Source organism: Trachypithecus francoisi, unplaced genomic scaffold (assembly GCF_009764315.1).
Source record: "Trachypithecus francoisi isolate TF-2019V2 unplaced genomic scaffold, Tfra_2.0 Lachesis_group8, whole genome shotgun sequence".
In the NCBI taxonomy this organism is placed as follows: domain Eukaryota; kingdom Metazoa; phylum Chordata; class Mammalia; order Primates; family Cercopithecidae; genus Trachypithecus; species Trachypithecus francoisi.
In genome coordinates, this window is record NW_022681473.1 from 21,825,121 (window position 1) to 21,836,262 (window position 11,142).

Here is an 11,142-nt window from a genome sequence, read left to right on the forward strand (position 1 = left end):
AGGCATGTCTTATATGGCAGCAGGCAAGAGATAATGAGAGCCAAGCGAAAGGAGAAACCCCTTATGAAACCATCAGCTCTCATGAGACTTATTCACTACCATGAGAACAGCATGGGGGAAACCTCTCCCTCCATGATTCAATTATCTTCCACCAGGTCCCTCCCACAACATGTGGGAATTATGGGAGTGACAATTCAAGATAAGATTTGGATGGGAACACAGCCAAACCGTACCAGTTAGATTCTCCGAGAAGCAGACCCTCCCAGCCCAAATAATTTCTAAGTAATTTATTAAGAAAGTGCTCCCAAGAGAAACCGGCAAGGGAGTGGGATAATGGACAAGGAAGAGGAAGACTCAAGCAAGGTGAAGTCCCTGGGGCTCTGGTGTGTAAATGACACCTCCGGGTTTTGTTCTGCCTGAAGGCAAAGGTACCACCACATGGGGCCTGCTCTCAGCTATTAGTGCTCAATCATCTGTAGGTCACTAGTGAGATCAACAGCAAAGCATTGCAGAATCTGGGGAATGAGGTGATAAAAAGGATCCCAAGGAGACTTAGGTGCAGGAGCTGCTGCAGTGTCTTCTATAGAAGGAAATTTGCAGAGTAGAAAGCACTTCCTCTCCCGACCCATGCATCTCAAGTCAAAAGAAGGAGCCCTAAGAGCATTACTTATAGAGACTTGGGCTGTTGGCACAGGAAGAGCTTTGTTGCTCTCACATCTCTCCTCTAGTCTAGCAGGATGCTTGCTGAGCTGAAGGAACTCTTAGGCCCACACGAGGCTGCCACTGGGCCAGAGTGGAGTGTGGTGAGAGTTCTGGGGAGAGCTTGATTTGTGCCTTCTCGACTTCGGTGGGCATCAAGGCTGGGGAAGTGGAAAGAACAACAGTTCACAAGGGCATGGGCATGGTGAGGAGCTAGGCTGGAAGTGGGAGCTTTGTGCCTCCTGGAGGCTACAAGGTGTAGTGGTCAAGGGTAGAGACCTCAGAACAAGATTGCCTAAGTTTGAATCTTGGCTCTGCTGTCTACTAGCTGTGCAAACTTGGACAAGTTTCTTATGCTCTCTGTATCTCACTTTCCCTGTGAATAAAATGGGGATAATACTATCACCTTCCTCATGGGGTTGTTGTGAATAGTAAGTGCAGACCTGTCCTATGGTAAATGCTTAAGCTACTACATACACCAGACACACACACATACACGCATGTATATAATGCACAGTATAATCCAATATGTATCTTATATTTTAGATATTACTAAGCAATTACTCAGTCATTCTGTAACCAGGCATCTAACTTTAAAATCTGTGGTCTCAATCTTAAGTCCCCATTGTTAAAAACAGAGGAATCATACTTAAAAAAAAAAGGAAACTATGGTCTCAATCACTACATCATACTGATATTGAATACATATTGTATTCTAAAAGATAAACTAGTGAGCTTTGAAGTCAGCTGGCTTGGATCTAAATCCCAACTCTGCTATTACTATTAACTGTGTCACCCTGAAAAATTGTTGAACCTTTCCGAGATTAAAATCATATCTCCTTCATTAAATTGTTAGAATTAGATGAGATAACATGTATAAATATATAGCAGAGTGCCTAGCATAGAGTAAGTTCTTGGTTAACTATTATTGTGCTATTTCCCTAGGCCTGATTCCAGTGCTGGCTTTTTGTCCCTGTTGAGAAACTGCAGGCTTGGCGTGGGAAGAAGGGGAGAAGAGAGAGGCAGCAAAACCAGCATAAGAAATGCATCTCTCCATGAGAGGGTCTAGGACAAAGAAAAGGGAAAGAGAAAAAAGAATTAAAAGTGATGAAAATGTCACCGACTATGCATTAGTGACTTGGGACTTTAAGTATTAGTCATTTGACTTTCCTTTTGTGTTTTATTTATTTTCTACTCGGCGTCATCAAGCTCTGAGTTAGGTTTTAAAATTGAATGAATCATCCCATTATCCTTGAGAACTGCATTGGGGACACAAAACATTATCCTCATTTCACCAGTGAGAAACTGATAAACAGAGAGGCCAAGGGATTGGTGCAAGGTCACAAAGCCAAAAATAGTATTCGTAGTCAGGAGGCTGGCCTTCAGACTTCGCTGCATCCCCAGGTTGTAGGAGGCTGGCTCTGTCAGGAGGTGAGCAGCAAAAGTGGCTTTATGAACATGGAAGACATGGGGAAAACACTATGACAGTTGATCACCTACCATGTAGCAGGTACTAGGTGAAACATTTTACATTTGTGTTATGTCAAATTCTCACAACCATCCTATGAACCTACATATAAATCCTGTTGGGTTCTATAGTCTCAACTGATACATGAGTCAGCTCAAGGGGATTTAAACTGGTCTTCCTGACTCCAAAATTTGTGTTGTTCTCATTATGTCAGACTGCTCTCGGATATTTGGTTCTTGTTTCTATTTCAGAAGGAGTCTGAAGGCCAGTGGGGTGAATCTCTGTATTCAAAGTCACCTCCACCTCCCCACCCAGTTCTAGGAATCCTTGATCCTATTCTGTGGCAATGAGATGCTCCCATTTCCATTTGTTTGCTGCCACTTCCTGCCCTCTCCCCGCTCTCTAAAACCTGAGAACTGGAGGGATCTTAGTGATATTTTCCAGGGATAACAAACCCTTTGCAATCATAGAAGTCTTTAGACAGTGGTTATTTGCTATATAATGTAATTTATATCGTAGATATTTGTTGACTCTTGGCTCAAGCCAATACCTTGTTAGATTCATTTCTTTATCTCTGGAACCTGGCAAGCCTAATCGCCCTGTTCTAGCCCATAGCTCAGTTCAATTCCACAAGGTTCCAACAGCAATAACAATAATAGTAATAGCAGTAGAAAAATAACTACCATATAGCAAACCAGTGGTTCATACAAATCTTATTTTTCCTTAAAAAACAGGCAATAGCTACGTTTATTTTTCCTAATTTTACAGATAAAGAAACTGGGAGTTAGGGAAGTTAATTTAGTTGTCTAGAGGCACACATCTAGTAAGAGAAAAAGCTGGGATTTGAACTTAGGCATGGTTGATTTCAAAGCATCTCCTTTCAATAATTTACTTTATTAGTCAGTTAGCAATTGTTGGGTAGCAAATCATTCCAAAACTTAGAGACCTAAAATAGTATCATTTTATCTAGCTCATAATCTTGTGTCCCAGCTGGGAGGTTTTTCTGCTCTGGGCATAGCAGCTGATCTCTACTGTGTCCTGTCATGCATCTGCGGTCTGGGGTCACTGGGAACTGGATGGTCTAGGATGGCCTCAATTACATGTGTGAACACTGATTGGGTATTGGCAGGAGTGCCCTGGTTCTTCTCTATCAGCTTCTCATCTTCTAGCTGCTACTCTGGGCTTGTTCCCTTAGATCTCAGGGTTCTAAGCACAGCAAGAAGGCAAGATCCATGTACCATCACTTTTCTTTCCTTCCTTCCTTCCTTCCTTCCTTCTTCCTTCCTTCCTTCCCTCCCTCCCTCCCTTCCTTCCTTTCTCCCTCACTCCCTCTCTTCTCCTCTCTTTTCTTTTCTTCTCTTCTCTTCTCTTTTCTTTTTTTACAGAGTCTTGCTCTGTTGCCCAGGCTGGAGTACAGTGGCGCAATCTCAATCTCAACTCACTGCTTGCCCCCTTCCTCCCTCCCTGTTAGCCGAAGAAAATCATGTGGTCAACCCAGGTTCAAAGGTGGAGATTTAGAGTCCACCTCTCAATGACAGAAGAGGTATTTTCAGCCAGTTTTGCAGTCACCACCCTTATTCTCTGCCAGGTCACTCAGTCTGGTGAGAAGGAGAGATATGTAGACAGACAAATGACAGGACATTCTGAAAACTGCTTACAAATATGGAGGCTGCCTGTTTCACCAGCTTACAGAATGCTCTGGGCAGCACAGAGCTTGGCAGTTTCAAGTGCATGAGATTTCCTTGGAAAAGGAGCCAGCATAGTCCATGGAACTGCCTGGGCACTGGGCAGTTTCAGTAGTGAGAAGCCCTCATGGCCATGGTAACCTAGCCCTTGAAAACCTTCATTATTTTCTGAGTAAGGCTTTGCATCATCCCTGCATCGTTGCCTCTCACCCTGTCCCTGAGGAGCCTGGCACAGCCTAGAAGTCCAGCTGGACATGTGTTCCAGTGAACACAAAATTAACTTTATCGCCAGAAAGTGCCAAGCATAACTCAACGTAGTTTCTATCTACTTTGGGTATTTAACAGCCCTAGATCAAGCACAGCTCATTTTGTCACATTAGGAAAAACATCAGTTACATAGTTATGCTCTTTTTGAGGCTATTTATTCCAGCTTTTAGTGGTGTGTCTTAGGTACTTCTGTAAGTAAGCAAGGTTGCACGTGTGGGACACCTCATGGGGAGCTTCTTGAGGCTTTAGGCTGTAACGGAGCTCTGGCTGTTCTCCAGTGGCATCCAGTTCCACTCACCACTTTCCTTCCACTGCAAGCAGAATAGTGTGGTTAAGTGTGCACACTCTGAGCAAGATTGGGTTCAAATCCTGGCCCAACTACTTACTCACTCTGTGATGGGGGTGAGTTATGTACATTTTTTTGTGTTTCCATTTCTTACTCAGTAAAATGAAGATAACAATAGCAAAAATTCATAAGGTTATTGTGAGGATAAAATAAGTTAACATATATAAAGTACTTAGGCAAGTGCACATACACAGTAAGCCTTAATAAAAATAGCTGCCATTATTAATAACAACAAATACTCTTATTAGTATTGTTATTCAGCAATGATTCGAACACCTTATGGAATAACAGCATTAACTTAGAGAGCTTATTAAAAATAACACTGTTTGTCATACTCCTGGAGATTCTGATTATGGGATGCTCAGGAATTCATACATCTTATCAAGGGGCATTTTAAAGCAGCCAGTGCGCAGAGCAGCATGTTTGCTTTATAAAACTTGGCACATTTCCTTCAACACTTAACACCTGGGGATATTGAGATCGCTTAGAAACAGTCTCTTGGGGAAGACATATTTGTAAAAACATCTTTTCATTCCCCCAAAGACCTTACATGCAAAATACACTCACCCATTCTCCAAGAGAAAATTCAGGACACTGTCCTTGCCCTCAAGCTGTTAGTATCATTCCTAGAAGGAGCTCTAATGAGGAACAGATGTTCCTAATTACTGATAATATTAGCTTACATTACTGAGTAATTATTGAGTGTCAAGAACTATGCTGAGATTATTTGGGTTAGTACTTTTAATCCTTTCAATAATCCAATGAAATAGGTACTCTGTTATGAGGAAACTGCAGCTTAGTGAGCTGAATATCATTGCCAAGATCACCCTGCTAATTGATAGTTATTCCAGCGACATAATTGTTATTTCAGGACTTAAACCTAGGCTTTCAGCCTTCCAGGCTTATGTCTTGTGCTACCAATCTAAACTGCTGTTTTGACAGAGAATGCTAGTTGTATCTTATTTCTGTCCTTAATAAATTTCCCTAATAACAGAACCTCAAGATTTAGCTGGGCACATTGCCACCCGAAATAAAACAATATTTTCCATCCTTTCTTCAAGTAAATGTTCACATAGCTAAGTTCTGACTAATGGAATATGAATGGAAGTGACATACATAAATTCTGGATCATCCCTTGAAGGGAAAGAGCATGCCCCACCCCCTTCTCCTTTAACTCTTGTGCTGAAATAAGGCCATCAAAGTGTGCCATCTTGAAACTTAAAGATGATGGTGTTATCCTAGGAAATGTGGAGGAAAAACACAGAAAGAACTTGAGTCCTTGACATTGACAGATATTATGAACTGCTTATGTAAATGTAGGTTATAAAATGAGAAAGAAATAAATTTGAGACCAAATTTTGGGTCTTGAAGTAAAATTGTCCCTGTTTGCCAACGGCATAATCTTACATATGGAAACCTTAGAATTTCCACTAAAAACTCAGACCTGATAAACAAATTCAGCAAAGTTGCAGGATACAAAATCAACATACAAAAATTAGTTGCATTTCTATATGCCAACAACAAACTAAGAGAAAAAGAATTCAAGAAAACACTCCCATTTATAATATTATAAAAAATTTTAAAATACCTAGGAATAAACTTAACCAAAGATATAAAGGATCTCTGCAAGAAAAACTATTAAACACTGATGAAAAAATTGAAAAGGATATACACACAGACAAATAAGAAGACATTCTATGTTCATGAATTAGAAGAATTAATATTGTGAAAATTACCATATTAACAAAATCGATCTACAGATTCAATGCAATCCCTATCAACACACTGATATGATTTGGATTTGTGTCCCTGCCCAACTCTCATGTTGAATTGTAATCCCCAGTGTTGGAGGAGGAGCTTGGTGGGAGGTGATTGTATCATGGGTTGGATGTCCCCTTACTGTTCTCATGATAGTGAGTGAGTTCTCAGGAGATCTGGTTGTTTAAAAGTGTATAGCACTTCCCCCTCCACTCTATTCCTCCTGCTCCAGCCATATAGGATGTGCCTCCTTCCCCTTTGCCTTCCGTCATGACAGTAACTTTCAAGGGGCTGCCATGCTTCCTGTGCAGCCTGTGGAACCTTGAGCCAATTAAATCTCTTTTCTTTATAAATTACCCAGTCTCAGGTAGTTCTTTATAGCAATGTGAAAACAGACTAATACAGAAAATTGGTACCAAGAGTGGGGTATTGCTATAAAGATACCTGAAAATGTGGAAGTGACTTTGGAACTGGGAAATGGGAAGAGGTTGGAAGAGAGTAGAGGGCTGAAAAGAAGACAGGAAGATGAGAGAAAGTTTGGAACTTCCTAGAGACTTGTTCATTTGTTGTGATGAAAATGCTGATAGTGCTATGAACAATGATGTCTAGGCTAAGGTGGTCTCAGATAGAGATGAGAAACTTATTGGGAACTGAAGCAAAGGCTACTTTTGTTATGTATTAGCGAAGACGTTGGAGGCATTGTACCACTGTCCTAGAGCTCTGTGGAACTTTGAAATTGGGACCCAGAGAGGTCAAATAACTTGGCCATGGGGATACAGCTTAGAAGAGTCATGGCTAATATTCAAATTTAAGTCTTTCTGACTTCAAGTCCTAGACTCATTAAACTAGCCTTGCCACACTAAACTTATACCACGAAGACGCTTCCAATTACCAGCAAGCAGTTCTTTATAATATGGAATATTGACAGTGGATTTTCTTTAGGGTTTTATGATCCAGCAATATTTTTTAAAAAATGAAATTCATTGGAGCTAAAGATGCTCTTTATATATCCATTGTATCTTTTGATTGCCATAATACGAAAGGTCATACTTAGCTAAACATGGGGAAATATTAGATACGACTTAATTTGCTTAATAAATCCATTTAGTGCATAGAAGGCACAAAACACACACATACAGAATCCAGCAAGAAAGAATAAAGAGTCCTCAAAAGGGAAAAATGAAGACAGTCAAATATGGAATTTTACAAATGTGATAAACACTTATTACAAAAATGAAACTTAGACAGATGTGCCCTTAGACTAATGAAACAAAACTCCTTGAAAACCTCAGTGGTAGGCATGACTGGAAAAGAACACCAAAGGAATAAAAATAATATACAAAGGGGACTAAACAAAATGTTTTGTATGTAAAATGCACTGCATTCCTTAAACACTTAAGAGCCTTATGATCTAAATGTGAAAATATCTTCAGATAAGTTGATAAAAGTTCCTTGAAAAATGCAGAAGAAAAAGAGACCTAAAAATAGGAACTTTCTTAAAACGAGCTGAAACTGTCTTAAAATGGGCTGAAACTGTCATATCAATTTTGAAATGCTTGTTTGATAGTAAGAATTTTAGGCTGATGTGTTATATGAGGGTTGGCTTCAGGTGAATTTATCAACTTCCTTCTGGCTTTTCAATCTCTTAAATTTGTACCCTTGTCCCCAGTCGCATTGCCACTGCCTGTGTTAAAAACACTCATTATTCTTAGAGCTATAGCCTACATGTGGCTTCTTCGTCTCTTATCTATTGTGCTCATTGTAAGGAGAGATTTTTAACAATATGAAATATTGGTAGATTACTACTTTCCTTCAACTCTTGGAGTGGTTTCCCATTACCTTCATGATAAAGTCAGCCTCCTTAGCTCAGCAAACTTTCACATACGCCAAATCATAAAAGTCCTTTTGACTTTTGTCAGAATCAAACTGGAGTCGCTTGTGTTAAAAACAAAATAAAACAAAACAGAACAAAACAAAAAACAAACCCTGACAAATACAGCCAGGGAAGGCTATGAAGAGAGGGTTCTCACACTTGTATGACTAATAGCAAAACTATCACAAAAGACTGCAAAAATCACAATCTTGCATAAAGGCCACTGCAAAGTTACACAAAAAATACTTGTGCAAAGTCATCTGCCCAGCAACTGCTTGTGCAACCTCAGACAGGCGTCACCCTTGTTATTGATCCTTTTAGCCAAGGATAATCATTTCAAAACAATTATGCAATCCTCTTTATTTTTACCTTAAAACTCTTTGTTTTCCATCTACCTCCCTGAATACACACGTAGTTTACTATGGCACCTGTATTCCAATTGCAATGCGCTATTTCTGAATAAATATCACTTTCTTTTAAAGAACCTGTCTCTGCTTATTATTTACATTGATAGGTAATTTCCCTTCTCCTGGCCTGCCTTTTCCCGACAGGCAACTTCAGTCTAACCCTGAAGGACTGTTATGGACTTCTACTTTCACTACAAAGATATACAGTCAACCCTCCATAGCTGTGGGTTCTGCATCCATGGGTTTGACCAGTCGGAGATTGAAAATATTAGAGAAAAACAATAAAAATACAACAATAAAAAGAGAATACAAATAAAACAATATAGAACAACAACTATTTACATTGCATTTACATTCTATTAGGTATTATAGGTAATCTAGAGATGATCTAAACTATACGGGAGGATGTGCATAGATGATATGCACATTCCATGACATTTTACAAGGGACTTGAACATTCACGAATTTTCTTATCGGGATGGGTGATCCTGGAACCAATTTCCCATGGATATTGAGGGATGACTGTACCATATACTCTTGAGGAGGATGTTAAAAGAGCAGATCCTGAATAAATTACAGCAATGTATTGTAAATGTATCACTAGGCTCTAAGGGTTAAAAGACAAAAGTGAACTAAAATCTGATTAGTGTACCATTCCTGACATAATTATTAATGTCATTCTGTTTTATTCTCAAATGTGTTCTAGTTTGGATAATAAACTAAATGATCATTTTATTAATAAGCTATAGTATCAACAGCTGTTTTATAACCAGACAACAAGGATCATCAGCTTGCCAGCTTCTGATAGCTATGAAGCCAACTCTAAATTTATAGTTTTATTATTCCAATACTCTACTTGGGATACAAAATTTTATGTCAATTAGGAAACAAATCAGGACTCACGCAGGCTTAAATAATAATGTTACTTTATTGATATGCACAGCTGGAAGTCCCAGACACTTTTGGTTGATCCAGCAATTTAATGCTGTCTTTAGGACCACTTTATTTCTTTTTCTTTTTTCATTCTGCCCTATATTATATCAGCTTTCTCCAGAACTGAGCCTCCACTTCATAGTGAAAAGGCTGCAGCAATTCTAGGCTTTGCATTTATCTGCACACAAGGCCTCCATTCCAGCATTCCAAGCAAGCATCTTGAAATTTCACCTTAAAAGACTCGTTTAGGTCATATGCCCTCCCTAATCCAATATTCTGCCCAAGATAATAGGATGTGCTGATTGGCATGAGTAAATTGGGGTTTAGTCTTGGAGCTGGAGTGAAGTCAGCCTTTCCCAAAGTACATGGGCTCTAAGGAGATTTAATCAGGAAAAAGGAATAAAAAGAATAGATGTTGGGTAGAGAACTAGGACGTTTGCAGTCCACAATAGAAGCCTTGATGTGCATAGCAACCAAACCCAACCAGGTTATTAAAGTAAAACTTGAGAGAGGGTTATACTAAAGAACTTTTAATTTGTAGCTATTTGGGCCAAAGAGAGGAGTTTGGGAGCCAATGTGGTGAGAGAATGTAAAGAGCATTTATTCTGTTCCTAAAGCCAAACCAATCTGAGTATTGAACCAGGTGATGAACCTCTTAATTGGCTTTGAACCTTTGCCAAACTAATTACTCTTTGCTATTTTTCCTTATCTGCAACTTGGGATAATTTCCCTATCTTACACAGTTTTGTGAGAAATATGTGATTACACATACAAAATGCCCAGTGTAGTCCCTGGCACAAAGTAGAGAATAAATCTAAGTTCCCTTTTACCTTCTCATCACTAAATTGACTCTGAAATAATCAGCATGAAGACTTTTCCTTTAGTGGTCATTCAGTCCACTTGTCAAGCTATGGCAGCTCCTTCGAGCCTCCTTAGAGAATGGGGAAGCTGCATTGTGAAGTAACTTGGTATCTTACTCTCAGCCTCCCCTCTTTGAAGAGTGGGGAAAAAATCTGATTTACTGCAATTTCCAGCAAGTGTAAAAGTATTTTTACAGCAGTAATAAACAAACACTGAGTTGCCCCCAAATCCTGCTGACCTGGATTCATTTTCCTCTCACCCCTGGAAGCTTCAACCATTGCATTTGACCCCAGTGTTGATCCTTTCCTGATGCCTCAGGACACTACAGCTGTTTATTCATTTCTCACCAAGACCGGAAGCTATTTTGCTCCAGGGGAGACCATTAGCTCATTTGCATTAAGGATCCAGACTTTAAGCCAAGAATTACAAGGTCATAATGCCATGGAGCATCAGCAAGATATTTGACTTATTTTTGGTTCTTGCTTTCAACACCTGGGCTTGATAACATTTACATTCCGTGTTACCCTTTATCCCCAGCCTAACATTGTCTGATTAGTCAGCCTAGATATGTAGGAAATAGCAGCATAAACAATGCTTCAGTGAACCCCTCCAAGCAGATAAGACTATGAACAATTCATCAGTTTGCAGCGGATCTCTTTTCCCTGGTGGTCCCACCATGGGTTATAAGTGACTAAGCTCAGGGGAAACCCTCTCCCCAGGATAATTTGTCTTCCTTCAGCTCCACCGAATTAGCACTTTTATTTCATTGTACCCTTGGGTTACAGTGGTTATTAAGTCATAAAATAAGCAAATTATTACTGGAGGTCAGCAGCAGATTATTCTGG